This window comes from Anabrus simplex, chromosome 9 (genome assembly GCF_040414725.1).
Source record: "Anabrus simplex isolate iqAnaSimp1 chromosome 9, ASM4041472v1, whole genome shotgun sequence".
Lineage (NCBI taxonomy): Eukaryota > Metazoa > Arthropoda > Insecta > Orthoptera > Tettigoniidae > Anabrus > Anabrus simplex.
Window position 1 is genome coordinate 121,827,449 of NC_090273.1, and position 14,852 is coordinate 121,842,300.

General features: G+C 42.0%; 1 protein-coding gene across 2 annotated transcripts in view; it reads right to left on the bottom strand.

Moving 5' to 3' along the window:
• The window catches only part of LOC136881276 (thiamine transporter 2), a 150,326-nt gene that overhangs the window by 56,055 nt on the left and 79,419 nt on the right, over positions 1-14,852 (bottom strand). The window contains exon 1 of one of the 2 annotated variants that reach the window (XM_067154055.2): positions 2,324-2,408. The exons of the other annotated variant lie outside the window; for it this stretch is intronic. The gene's annotated coding sequence lies outside the window, so the exon portion shown is untranslated. Of the gene's footprint in view, positions 1-2,323; positions 2,409-14,852 lie in introns of those variants that run through there. 2 annotated transcript variants of the gene reach the window in all.

The following is a 14,852-nucleotide window of genomic DNA, read 5'->3' on the forward strand; positions in this document are numbered from 1 at the left end:
CAGGCTATATTCGTCATTTCAGAAGATGTGACTGAAATAGGCTGATTTCCCGTGTTTTTGTGAAGTGTAAGAGTTCACATGATTTCCCGGCACGACAGAGTATTACTCGTATCCTTTTCCCGAGGTGGTGCAGCTCTTTTTAGACACATCCAATGGAGGGTAGTAATAATAAATGAACATCATGGATCAAGACATCCGCAACAGGACCACTTTCAGAAACAAGCTACACATATTTGAGAGATTCCTAGGCCAGTAACTGCGACCAAGAAGGAACAACATTGGACGGCTCAAAAGAAGGAAGCTGTGAAAAAGAGAATGAAGGAATATTGGCGCCAAAGAAAACTGAAATCGTGAAGAGTTATTTACGTGGTCTATGGTTGGCCAAAATCGATTATGAATAAAAAGAAAAATAGTGGTTTTATGCCCCACTAACTAATTTAAAGGTTTTCGGAGACGGTGAGGTGTCGGAATGTTGTCCCACAGGAGTTCTTTTACGTGCTGGTACAGATATGGGGCTGATGTATTTGAGCACTTTCAGATACCACCAGACTGAGGGAGTATCGAACCTGTCAACCTGGGCTTAGAAAGCGAGCGCCTTAAGCATCTGAGCCAAATAGCCCGATAATAATAATAATAATAATAATAATAATAATAATAATAATAATAATAATAATAATAATAATAATTGTCGATTAAGACACTACAATACAGTATAATTTCGTGTGGCTATTTCTAGCCGGTTGCAGCCCTTGTAAGGCAGACCCTCCGATGAGGGTGGGCGGCATCTGCCATGTTTAGGCAACTGTGTGTTACTGTGGTGGAGGATAGTGTTGTGTGTGGTGTGATTTGCAGGGATGTTGGGGACAGCACAAACGCCCAGTTCCCGAGCCATCGGAATTAACCAATGAAGGTTAAAATACCCGACCCGGCCGGGAATCGAACGCGGTACCCGCTGAACCGAAGGCCAGTACGCTGACCGCAGCCAACGAGTCGGACTACTAAGGCTAGAAGCACTGTATGCATCGGAATGTCTAACCCACAACAGAAAAACAGAAGGTGAGGAGATGAGGAAAATAGAAAGTCCTAGGAAGACAGATGACATCTGGAAGAAAAGAAGGAATGAAGAACTGTACAAACAGATTAATGAACTGATTGATGAAATGAGAAAGAGACTACTGAAGTATGCTGGACACATTCATCGATTGAGTAACGACAGATTGGCTAAGAGGATATGGGAGTACCGCAGGAAATGCAAGAACACCACAGCCTGGACGAACGAAGTTATCGAAGTTCTGAGCTAGGTCTAAACACTGAAAGCATGTTGGACAGAAACACATTCCGGAAAATAGTTGACAGACACAGGGAATGTTTAGAAACCAGAGAGGCAACGACGAATTTTGACAGACCGACTGAGGGAGGTTAGAAATCAAAATATAAAGAGGTTTTGGGAGCAGAAGAGACAGGAAGCCGAGAAGCAGAAGCTAGGCGTAGTCCATAGAAGGCCAAAACGGATGTTAAAATAATAATAATAATAATAATAATAATAATAATAATAATAATAATAATAATAATACCGGGCGAGTTGGCCGTGCTGTGAGCTTGCATCCGGGAGATAGTGGGTTCGAATCCCACTGTCGGCAGCCCTGAAGATGGTTTTCCGTGGTTTCCCATTTTCACACCAGGCAAATGCTGGGGCTGTACCTTAATTAAGGCCACGGCCGCTTCCTTCCAGTTCCTAGGCCTTTCCTATCCCATCATCACCGTAAGATCTATTTGTCGGTGCGACGTAAAGCCACTAGCAGAATAATAATAATAATAATAATAATAATAATAATAATAATAATAATAATCGTACGTCCCCAGCTACCGTGTGAAGGAATGGTAATTTGATGGCATTTTGGCTATCTGCGCATCAATTTCGACGTTCCATTCCGTTGTTTTTCTGTACTAGATCTAGAGAAATTGGACCTCTGCTGAGCGATCTATGGCTGTGATTTAATTAACTACTTTTATGGGGTAAACACCAGATGTGACGCCAGAGATCTTTTAGTTGCCGAAATCGTAATGGATTTTTTTTTTCTGCCCCTCAAATACTGAGGTTTGAAACGGCCACCTTGGGATCTGGAGGTCGACACTCTTCCACTGATCATAGGGAGCTAGTACAAATATATTTTAACCTCGATAAATTACCGGTGAGTTTATAGACCTGTATCGTAGATTGCTCCTGCAAATTATTTTTCCATTAACTTAACTAGTCATTTAAAAATAAACTTCTCGCTAATGTAAATATGTTACTGAACATATTATGATGTTTAGTACTCACGGTAGTGTCCCCGCCAAGTACGAACAAGGTCCGGCTCCGAACCAAACTGGTCTTGAATAAGAACGCACTGTACAAAGAGTAAAGTATAAGCCTCACTGAGTCAGCAGCTAGAAGGCTGTAAATACCTTTCTTCATCGCTGACTTAGCGCGCGCACACGGCTCGTCGATCAAGTCATGGGAATCCCAAGTCGTGCAGTGCTACCACAGTAATATATGCGGCGTTTTTCACCTATAGCAGTACGTACTCAATCCAGTTGTTTCTATGTTTATAACTGTCACATATTCACATCGGCAAATACACACATTTTTCATTCGCCTATAAAGTACATCCAGCTAAGATAGTGTCGCTTTGAACAGAGTGCTGACTGTCAATAGGTCTCTAACATCAACAAACAATACTTCTGAAGGTCAAGTGATAAATAAAGACGATTAGCGTATATTCGCCTATTTGATAGAGTAATAAAATCAGTTCAGCTTGATTGAAGGCTATTTTGATTTTCTAGATAAGATAGTGGCATATCTGATCAATACCGTACTCGGTAGGAGAAAATTTATGTTCGCTACCTGAAACTCTCCTAGCTTTGTGCTGTGCTCTAGTCGCATGGCTCGCGACTGAATAAGGAAAATGTATTGATGTTACGCGCTGTTGTGGAATGTTGTCTGCCAAAGGCGAAAATCATTACGCCCGACTTTAGTCGTTCGTTATAATCAAGCAGTTAATTTTTATTCTTGGTCAGAGATAAAAGTCTAGAGTATTTAAGGATAATCTTGTTCTTGTGGTGAAGTACACAAATATCTAACCTTGACCTTCGTTTATGTGCGTAGATAATCAGGAAGTAGCAGTTGCTTGGCGATGCAATTTGAGTCATGAATCAGTCAGGACGGCGATTGGAAGGTGAGACGGATGGTACTAAAACATAAAAAATAAATGATATTTGTTCGTGGCGTCGACCTCTGCAGATCTTTTGCCACAACTTTCACCATATCATAGGAACCTACGTGATTGCAGAAGTGTAAGTGTAAAGAAAGGAACTTTAAGGACGACACGAACCCGCAGTCCCCAGGCCAGGGATAATAACCATTTACAATTTGAAACCCCTGACCCGGCTGGGAATCGAATCCGGAGCCTCCGGGTGACAGGCGGACCGCGGGGCCGGACTATTGAAACAACTCATCTATATGAATAAAACTTTTTTTTGCTAGTGGCTTTACGTCGCACCGACACAGATAGGTCTTATGGCGACGATGGGATAGGAAAGGCCTAGAAGTTGGAAGGAAGCGACCATGGCCTTAATTAAGGTACAGCCCCAGCATTTGGTTGCTGTGAAAATGGGAAACCACGGTAAGCCATCTTCAGGGCTGCCGACAGTGGGATTCGAACCCACTATCTCCCGGATGCAAGCTCAAAGCCGGGCGCCCCTAACCGCACGGCCAACTCGCCCGGTATTAGTAAAACCTCACAGAGTTGTTAAAGAAGTGCGGGGTCTCTTTTAGACGTCTCTTACGACAGGCATTATTTTACAACCCCCACCCACAGGTGAACTAATTTTAAATAGACCAAAAACCCCATGGCGCAACAGCCCCGAGGGTCATGGCCTACCAAGCGACCACTGCTCAGCCCGTAGGCCTACAGATTACGAGGTGTCGTGTGGTCGGCACGACGAATCATCTCGGCCGTTATTCTTGGCTTTCTAGACCTGGGCCGCGATCTCACCGTCAGATACCTCCTCAATTGTAATCACGTAGGCTGAGTGGACCTCGAACCAACCCTCAAATCCAGGTAAAATCCCTGACCTGAACTGGAATCGAACCCGGGGCCTCCCGATAAGAGGCAGGCACGCTACCCCTACACCGCGGGGCCGGTTCAAATAGACCCCCAGTCAAAAACATAATCAATGTTAAAAGAAATACCGATTCATTTTAAACTATAACGCGATTTTTAACAAATAATTTCGCAAATAGAGTACCCATATTTTGAAATAAATCAGTCATGTTAAATTTCCCTTTAAGAATATTTGCTCAAACTTCCATGAAATTCAGCCCAGCGGTTTAGACGTGATGTCATTTCGGAAGACAGACAGACAGACAGACAGACAGACAGACAGACAGACAGACAGACAGACAGACAGACAGACAGACAGACAGACAGACAGACAGACACGTCAATCTGGTTATTTTGGTCCTGGTGCTGAGATGCACCTTCCAGTGGCCTCGAAACTTTTCTTCTTCTTTATCTGTTTACTCTCCAGGGTCAGTTTTTCCCTCGGACTCGGCGAGGGATTCCACCTCTACCACCTCAAGGGCAGTGTCCTGGAGCTTCAGACTCTGGGTCGGGGGATACAAGTTGGGAGGATGACCAGTACCTCGCACAGGCGGCCTCACCTGCTATGCTGAACAGAGGCCCCGCGGGGGATGGGAAGATTGGAAAGGATAGACAAGGAAGAGGGAAGGAAGCGGCCGTGGCCTTAAGTTAGGTACCATCCCGGCATTTGCCTGGAGGAGAAGTGGGAAACCACGGAAAACCACTTCCAGGATGGCTGAGGTGGGAATCGAACCCATCTCTACTCATTTGACCTCCCGCGGCTAAGTGGACCCCATTCCAGCCCTCGTATCACTTTTAAAATTTCGTGGCAGAGCCGGGAATCGAACCCGGGTCTCCGGGGGTGGCAGCTAATAACACTAACTAGGCGGACGGCCTCGAAACTGAAATACCAAATATTCATTGTTTAGTTTAGTTTAGTAATGTTTTATTTTACCTTTTATTTTGAAGTTTACTGGAAGATGTATGTTTATAACACAGTAGCTATGACATATGACACTACATCTGCATTTTTATTAGGCTATACCTTCTGCGTACCGAGCAAGTGGCAGTGCGGTTTGGGTCACGTACCGATCAGCTTGCATTCGGGAGATAGTGGGTTCAAACCCCACTGTCAGCAGCACTGAAGATGGTTTTCCGTGGTTTCCCATTTTCAGACCAGGCAAATGCTGGGGCGATATCTTAATTAAGGCCACTGCCGCTTCCTTCCCGCTCTTAGCCATTTCCTATCCCATCATCGCCATAAGACCTACCTGTGTCAGTGCGACGTAACATTCATAAAATTCATAGAAGACTTTCAGTACATTGCGGGGACAATGTTTTGCCACAGCGAAGTGTTTACCAGTGGATTGAACAGTTCAAAAGGGTTCGCACGAACGTGAAGGATAAGAACGACCCGAGCGTCCATCTGCAACCGTAACTGATACCAGTACTGAACAAGTGCGATATACGATTCTGAATAACAGGCGAGTGACTGTTCTATGAATTTCCGCTCCTGGTACACCCTCAGACCACAAAAGACGGATTACGGAACACTGTTCTTCCCTGGTGCAAGCCGAGAATGGCGCGGCCATCTTCACGTCGCAACAATGCGAGCTGTATTATCCGCACACTTCATCTTGGTGCATTTACACCCTAGTGCTGAATCGGTCGACCACGGCGATCTTCGAGATTCGTACTGGCAACCTTTGAAACACAAACTCTTAAGCATCGTTGTGCGACATCTGGCGTACACTTTACGTACTAGTACTGTTGTTGTTTACACAACAAAGCCAAAGTACCGGTATAGAATTCATGCTAGGAACAAGATTCGTATCGAGAAATGATTTATAATGGTATATAATGTGTATGTGACATAGTTGTTGGCTTAAGATGATAATGGTTTAGAAATTTCATATCGATCGATCATATTCTCGATTCAATTCAGATTTCATTTTCATTCAGTTGGCAGCACCAGGCAGCACTATCGATACCGGGACAGCTCCCTCCTTACTCCTCACCCCCGTACACAAATGCACCAAGATAAAGTGTGCGGATAATACTTATCTGATAAGGCTGAAACCTACCACAGATGTAGACAACGGCGCCATCTAGCGGCTGGTGAGCATACAACGCCATAGAACCAACCTAAAGACAATTAGAGCAAAATTGCAGATACTTATTGACTTGCCCTCGTACTTATTTATGCCAGGCTTTTAACCTTCAACTTTCCTACCCAACCTACCTTAGTCAACCCTTCTTCTCTTCCGACCCTGATGGTAACAGATTTGCGAGACCTCGGAAATCATTCAATTTTATGTCTTTCGTGGCATCTCCTTATTTTATGCTGATCATTCCGTTCTTCTAAGGACCAGGACTCTTCCCTTCTGATCACTGTTAAAAGGGAATGGATGCCCAGTTGCCGTTCATCACCGCAGTGAAACTAAATACCGTATACACTCCGTCAGAGTTGGACTGCGCCGTAGTTCTATGTACCTTAAGCTCAGTTTGTCGATGTTTCGGGTACATTATCGCGTACATTATCCATTCCTTGAAGTACCCCTACTCGACTGCACGAGATCAGTCTCCTCAAGCAATTAGATATTGAAAAGTCGATATAAAAGTGGAAATTTTGCTGTCTGGGTAGGCCGATATGTTTTAGGATCGGTTATAAGTAGATACTTCAGTCCACTTAATAATGAATCTATATAAATCAAGTTGTAGGGGTCCGCGGTCTGTACTTTCGTTTGATTTGCCAATTTTTCAGATTTCTATCTCTTTCAGGTCAAATCAAGACCATATCAGTGGTTTTTAGCTTTCGTGTCTGTTTGTCCGTCTGTTCCACTATCACGGCGAAACGGTTGGATAGTTCTCGACCAAACTTCATATTTAAAGTATACTCATCCACGAGAAGATTTAGATATGCGTGTCATTTAAACACCACGGAACAGACGGGGGTTTATAAGAAGACCAGAACACGTCTTTTCCATTTTCTCTTAAACTATAGATTTTCTGTAAAATCCGTAGACTATATGTGAAACATACCTTCATTTTAAACAATTTTTGTTACGTACATAATTTCCCTTACTCTTCAAATGACTGAGAAAATGATTATTTTTTGCGAGCTTCATGCTCTCCATTGACAACGAACCTACCGGTTACCATGGCAACGTCTCTGGCTGATCGGCAGCAGGGAAGTAATGTATGCAATTTTCGTCGTAATTTCTGTAAACTCGTGGTTTTTCGTTGGGTAGAAGGCAAGAGAGACGCCAAGCTGCCATTCTGAGGTGTATTTCTCTCTTTATAATGAAAACTAGTGAGCCTGCCGTTATAGTAGAAATTCCCGAACACGATTGTGAATAGCAGTAAGAAACGTGGCCTGCCATGATCACCAAAACTTCCCAACGCGCACCGTACATCGGAAGCAAGGTATGCAGTTCTCTCCGTGATGTTTCTCGGATAACGCTAACAGACATACAATATAATATAGTCTTTCTCATTGTGTGAACAGTAATTTACGTAGAAATCCGTATACAATGTAGAATACCGTAGCGAAGCACGGGTACATTTGTTAGTCTTTATATATAACGATTCAGCTTGCGTATGTTCGTGATCGCAAAACTCATAAAGTATTCGGTCGATCGACTTAAAAAATTTTGGTACAACGTTGCATTCGAAAATGCGCGTGTGTAGGAAGTGGTTTGAACGAAATCGGTTTGGTAGATTTTTATAATGAGTAATTTTATGGAATTAATTTAATTACAAAGCCGCACCAAGATTGGATCGACCTTGATGGACAGATTGTCGGTAGGCGACAACGACGTACTCTGTATCAAGATAGTCCGTACATAGGAGGATAGAAACACTTCGCCATGTTTTATGAGGTACCTTCCTTGCGAGGAGTTTCATGACCGTGGCTGTGTATAGAAGGATGAGAACACGCCGCCATGTTTTATGAAGGACCTTTCTTGTTGGAGGTTTATGTAATTAGGCAACTCATTACCTGTCATTTAGAAATAGGAATCCAACAGGCCGTGATCGACATGTACCGTACTTTGATGTAACCAGGCAACTCATTGCATGTTGTTGTAAATGCGTATAAATGTGAAGAAACATGAATAAATGTGTCCTGTGCTCGCAAACCTCTAAAAGTAGTCTATCGTTATTAGTGTTTTCGCCAGTCATAGAACGAGTTTTATGAGTTGAATCGAGAAGAAGAAGAAGAAGATCAGATGTTCCCTGTCACAACCAGTACAATTGTGGGAGAAATACAAAGACTGCATGGCCGAAGATATTCTGCACAGAATGCTTGGATTTCACGAAAGAAATATACAATGAAGCGCTAATCTTCATTCAGGATCTTTTGTCTTGCAATGTGCGGCAAGTTGGTGGCACAGTTGGGAATGACGGCACCAAATCGGTCCATCAATACAACATTCGATGGTGTTACTATCCGGTGACTTCAGGTAAACGCTTCCAGTTATGCCTCACTCAACATCAGCTGATGAATTGTATGCCTGCTTAAAATATTCAACTTTTTGGAACTCAGAAAAAAAAATGGATTTTTACAACAAATATGAGAGTTAAGCTTCAAACCGACACAACAGCTAACATATTTTCAAAACAATTACTCGAGGTCGGTAACGGCTCTGTACCTACAATCCAAAAACAGAATCACCTTCCAGTCTAATTTCTGCAACATCGTGAATTCAAAAGAAGAATTATTAGACACGGTTTTCCAACGTACCGAAACAAATTATCGACATCACGCATGGTTGAGCGGAAGAACCAGTCTAACAGCTAAAAATGTCGATGTACACGATATGAACAAATTATCATTCCAAAAAGAATCGCAGATGGCAGTGACATACAAATCCATTGACTCCGTGATGAACCAAAGTGAAGTAGTGAATTTTCCAACGGAATTTCTTAATTCTCTCGATGTTCCCAGATTACCATCACAAATTCTGAATTTGAAAATTGGAGTGTCAATTATATTACTCCGAAACATCAATCAGCCAGAGTTAAGCAATGGCACACGATTAGTAGTTAAAATTGATTCACAATCTAATTGAAGCAACAATTCTGATTGGACCTCATAAAGGTGAAGACGTACTACTTCCATGAATACCGATCAATCCGACCGACATGATGTTCGAGTTCAAACGACTTCAATTTCCAATATGCCTGGCGTTCGCTATGACTATACATACAGCGCAAGGGCAATCTTTGCAAGTGTGCGGTTTGAATTTAGAAAATGATTGCTTCTCTCATGAGCAATCATACGTCGCATGCTCCGGAGTTGTTAAACCGTCTGATCTTTATGTTTATGCAAAGAACGGACAAACAAAAAATTTAGTCGGTCCACTACCTCTACAATAAATATGATTTTCTGTGAAAAACATCTCTTTTCCCCTCCTTTCCCTTCATTCCACAGCATAGCTACAACCACGCAAGGCAGGGTATTGAATTGAATGGTGTGTTTTCTTGGTGAATCTATGTTCGCTAGAATTCATTTATTTACTTATCCATTAATTTTATATCAAACTGAGCCACAGCGAAGCGTGGCCAGGTCTAGCTAATATTAAAATATAATCGAACCATCGGGAACCAGTGCATGATGTACATAGCACTGCCGCGATCAATTCTGAACGCATAGCACATTCAAGAGTGTGATACTGAATCTTCCAAATGCATATTAAGATTATAAATACTCATGATTATACAAAGTAATTCTTACTCACGTATAAACAAACGATAAGGAAAGTTGATAGTGAATTCAAGTCCTTCAAATAGATATCAAGTGGATGCATTAGTGTTATCTTTTATAGATGAACTGATAGAGCAAAGCAACTCGAGGAAGAAAGCCATCATGAAGGTTATTAGTGAAAGTTCGACAGCGATCTTGGCTTTATACTAATAACAGGATTTCAACACTGATGACCAGGGCTCGAAAGTTGAGGAAAAATAATTTTTTTCTGGAGTGTCCGAAGTGTCTGGGTTATTGTAGGCTAGAAAATGGTGCGTTTTATTTATCCTTTCTCTGCGTTTCTTTGGCTTTTTTTAAAGGTCTTAACGGCTTTTTTTTGCAACTTCTTGTTTCGACTACATTTCTACTGCCCATTCTCACTTCGAATCATTAGTTCATCCATCACCTCCTTTTTTTTTTTTTTTTTTTTTTTTGCAATTTGTTTTACGTCGCACGGACACAGATAGGTCTTATTGCGACGAAGGGATAGGAAAGGCCTAGGAGTGGAGAGGAAGCAGCCGTGGCCTTAATTAAGGTACAGTCCCAGCATTTGCCTGGTGTGAAAATGGGAAACCACGGAAAACCATTTTCAGGGCTGCCGATAGTGGGGCTCGAACCCGCTATCTCCTGGATGCAAGCTTACAGCTGCGCGCTCCTAACTCGCCCGCTACCCTTCATCAACTCTTGAACATCTTTTTCCTAGTAGATACATATATCTGAACCATGTCTGAAAAGGGAGGGAATGAAATGGAAAATGAAATGAAAAATGAAACTGGTGCTTGAAAAAACCAGGAGTTATCAAATTATGTGTAGGATAAGTGAAATATTGAAAGGAGAACATTTTGATGTGAGTGTTTTTGAAGAGGAAGATCTCACTTGCTTCAACATTCGTTGATGAGAGAAGTTTCTCCATGTTTCACAAAGTGCTGTCTGAAAACCGACGATCGTCTACATCTATCCGATGCTGATGATGATGATGCTTGTTGTTTAAAGGGGCCTAAAATCTAAGGTCATCGGCCCGATCCTCTACATCTAAGAACCCGGAGATGACTATTGTGATATACTGGAAAACCAACTGCGGTAATTTTCCGAATTCCAATTTCTGTAACCCTATAATTCCAGTAAAACTAATTGTTTCTTTCTCCAGGATGTCCATTGCGGGTTCGCTGGATTCATTCTAGGTGGGAAAAAAATTCATTCTAAATTCTCCAAGAACTTTTATCAACAAACATGGAATTCTTTTTAAATAATTATGTTAATCTAAAAATATTTACTGTTTGAAAAGCGTATCTCTTATATTTTTTGCACTGTATGTTGCATACCACCAGAATTTTGCATTTTTAAACATTATATTCCTTCTTTAATTGTGAAATTACAATACAATTAAGAATGAATTTCGATCGCATTTTTGCGTCCTTTTTGCAAAATTTTAGGTCATTTTCTGTATATTTTTAGGACTCTTTAGGCAACTTCTAGGTCTGCAACTTCCGAGCCCTACTGATGACATCAATTTGGATTCCTTTTTTTCCTTTTTTTTTAATGATCAGTTCATAGGCTGATTTGATGCAGCTCTTCGTGCCACTACGTCGTATGTTAACCTTTACATTTCTAAATACAAGTAGCTACAAGAACCCACATCTACTCTAATCTGTTCATGCCTTCCCTTACTGTTCTTTCCGCCACAGTTACCTCTAAATCTAACTGAACAAGTTCTGGATGTCTCAAGATACGTCCTAAAATTTATCTCCTTCTGGTCATCGATGAACAAAACAGGCAAATATTGTTAACTCGAAGTGGTTTAGAGACGATATTTCGATGGTTTGCCCGGCGCAGTAGTAAACAGAATTGAACCGTCGGTATGTAGTTGTCCTTATTTAATTATCTTTTTTCACAAATGCGTCTAATATGATCAGAAAGAATGCGTTCCCAGAGCTTGCATAAAACACATGTCAAGCTGAGTGGCCTGTAACTATCTGGTTTATGTTTATCACCCCTATGTACTATACAGTAGCGTAGCCAGCATTGGCTGATGAGGGGGTTTATAGTTACCAAATTATGATAGAACATAATGAAGGTGCGTGTGCGTGTGTGGTGCGCGCATTCATGACTTGTCACTAGAAGGACACCGTTACAAGTGAATTACGTTGATATTCAGATTGCAGTACAGGTAAAAATCTTACGTTAAAATACAGAACAAGAACCATACGATCATAGTGAACAGTTTTACAGCGAATGATATGTTCAGTTTACAATATAAGATCCAACTTTCGAAGCTTCTTAGAAAATAGATTCAGCAGATCTGATGATCTTACGATTATCTCCCTGTGAATGTTTATTTAGTTTGTTTGTCAGTTTCTGCTTATTTTATTTAAGTACAATTTCCATGAGGCGGAAGGGTTCTAACCCTCATTAACACACCTGCCTCCTAGTTATGCTCCTGGTACTATAGCAACTGTCCATTCATTTGATATAACTCCTTCATGCAAACAGTAATCAAATAAATGTTCCCTGTACTGCACCATATCCCAACCCATTGCTTTTAGTATATCCGCAGAAACCTTATCATTTCCATCTGCCTTTCTAGCTTTCAACTTTTGTATCTTTTCGTAAATTGCTTTATCATCATAGGTAAAATTCAGAACTTCGCCTGTATCAGTCACCTCCTCCACCTGGGCATTATACTTATATCGAACTATATTTACGTACTGCTGACTATACAGGTATACTCCTGCTTTCTATAAGACCTCGCATATAACACACCCCTTGTTCATTTACGAATTCGCCGGGCTGAGTGGCTCAGACGGTTGAGGCGCTGGCCTTCTGACCCCAACTTGGCAGGTTCGATCCTGGCTCAGTCCGGTGGTATTTGAAGGTGCTCAAATACGTCAGCCTTGTGTAGGTAGATTTACTAGCACGTAAAAGAACTCCCGCGGGACTGAATTCCGGCACCTCGGCGTCTCCGAAAACCGTAAAAAGAGTAGTTAGTGGGACGTAAAGCAAATAACATTAATTATAATTAATTTACGAATCCTGGAATGTTCTTCCGGGACCCTATTTTGCCAAAGTATCTGTACATACCCTTCCATTTTCTCCAAAAATTCATGTGACTGCCAATTATGTTTGCGTATATATTCCCACTGTTCATGTATGGATGTGAAGAGCTGGACGCTGAAACAGGCAGACAAAAGGAAGATCGATGCTTTTGAGCTCTGGTGTTTGCGAAGAATGTTACGAATACCACGGACTGCAAAAATCACCAATAAGGCAGTTTTAGAGTGCAACAAGCCCCGTATGTTATTGGTTGGTAAGATTATGAAGCTGAGACTACATACTTTGGCCACGTTATACGATCAGATGCATTGGAAAAACAATCATGCTAGGAATGATCAGTGGCACAAGAAGACCAGGTCGCCTGGGGACTCGTTGGTTAGACACCATTAAAACAGATACAACTCTCACCGTGGAACAATTCAAGGAGACAGCGTGCAACAGGACAACTTGGAGAGCGCTAATTCAAGAATCGCCGATGGTCGGATTCGACTGAACGGATGAGCTAGCTAGAGCGACGCATCAAGTCGGCGTGGTGAATTGGTTGTTGGATAACTCAATCAACATTAAATGGTTTATTTATCATTATGGAGTTAAGATCACTGTGATTAAATTGATCCACCAATAATAAGGCTTGATATCAAAATCTAATCACCGTATCAAAATTGATATTATTTAATTTGTTCTGGAACTTCCTGCCAGCCCTCTAGATCCCCTGTGGGTGGGGGACACGGACGAAGACTACACCCACAGGATCCCTTGCCTGTCGTAAGAGGCGACTAAAATGGGCTACCAAGGGATGATGAAATTAGAACCATGAGAATAATTGTGATTAGTACCATTACGTGTGGAACACCATGGGTCTACGTTATATAGAAGCAGTACCATTGTGTGAGGACCCTATGGGTCTGAGTGTTGCTTATGATAGAGGTCTTCCAGTGTATGCCACTGGTCGCTTCCACTCTGTTCAGAATGGGTCTGTGTTACCTATGAGTAGTACCACTTTATGAGAAACGGGTTTATGTTGCCTGTGGTTAGTGCTACTATGTGACAAACACCACGGGTTTGGATGACCCCCGTGATTAGTACCACTATTTGAGGAAAGCCATTGGTCTGCGTTGCCTGAGAGTAGTACCATTATGTGTGGAACACCATGGGCTTGTGTTGCCTGTGGGCGTTACCATAATGTGCGATACACCATAGGTCCGCATTGCCTATGATTAGTACCACTATGTGAGCGACGCCATGAGTGTACGTAGCCTGTGATTAGTTCCACTAAGTGAGGAACAGCATGGGTCTACGTTGCTTGTGAGTTGTGCCCCTATGTGCGAAACACCATGGGTTTGTGTTAACTGCGAGTGGTGCCATTGTGTGTGACATACCATGGGTCTACATTGCCTGTGATCAGTACCACTATGCGAGAAACACCATGAGAGTACGTTACCTGTGATTAGTACCACTGTAGGAGGAACACCATGGTTCTGCTTTACTAGTGATTAGTACCATAGTGAGGGGCCGGTGACCTGGATTTTGGACCCCTTTAGATAATAAGCATCATCCCAATGATTAAGACATTGTGAAGTGGATCCACCAATCGTTTTTGTTTTACGATCATTTTCACATCACCATTCGTTTTAAATTCTGGTAAGTGGATACATTTGAAGTTTAAATTTGCATTTCTTTACACCTCGTACCATTAGGAGCCAATTACCTAGCTGTTGGGCCCTTTAAACAACAGTAGTCATCATCATCATCATCATCATCATCATCATCATCATCATCATCATCATCAACAATTCCCCTATACAAGCTGTAACCTTTTTGAGCAAGTCATCTTGCTGTGGTGTATCATTGACAGTTCTACCAGACTGTCAACATCTTCTTCGGGAGATTTGCTGTGGCGGGGGCCTGGCATAAAAAGGCAGCAATAAACA